The 235-nt window shown below is 31.5% G+C and overlaps 1 protein-coding gene across 1 annotated transcript in view; it reads left to right on the plus strand.

Annotated features, from left to right (window-relative positions):
• LOC119586923 (insulin receptor-related protein-like) overlaps positions 1-235 on the plus strand; it is a gene marked incomplete in the record, with an annotated part of 99,749 nt that overhangs the window by 54,039 nt on the left and 45,475 nt on the right.

Consider the following 235-nt stretch of genomic DNA (forward strand, 5'->3'; position numbering starts at 1 on the left):
AAGTGGCGTAGTAAATAACAGCGGTGTGTGTAATTTGATCAAATTGAAACTTAATGTTAAATGTAAACTTTATATTCGTCTACATTGAGAATCTTGTTATTAAAAATGCTTCGGTAATGAGAAGTACTTAGATATTCATGAATGATTCCAGCGCACATTACATGCTAACAAATTTGATTCATGCGGCCACTCTGTGAACTTTATAATCTCAGGTTTAGTAGAAATTGAAGAAAAA

The sequence above is a fragment of the Penaeus monodon genome, chromosome 22, assembly GCF_015228065.2.
Source record: "Penaeus monodon isolate SGIC_2016 chromosome 22, NSTDA_Pmon_1, whole genome shotgun sequence".
Classification (NCBI taxonomy): domain Eukaryota; kingdom Metazoa; phylum Arthropoda; class Malacostraca; order Decapoda; family Penaeidae; genus Penaeus; species Penaeus monodon.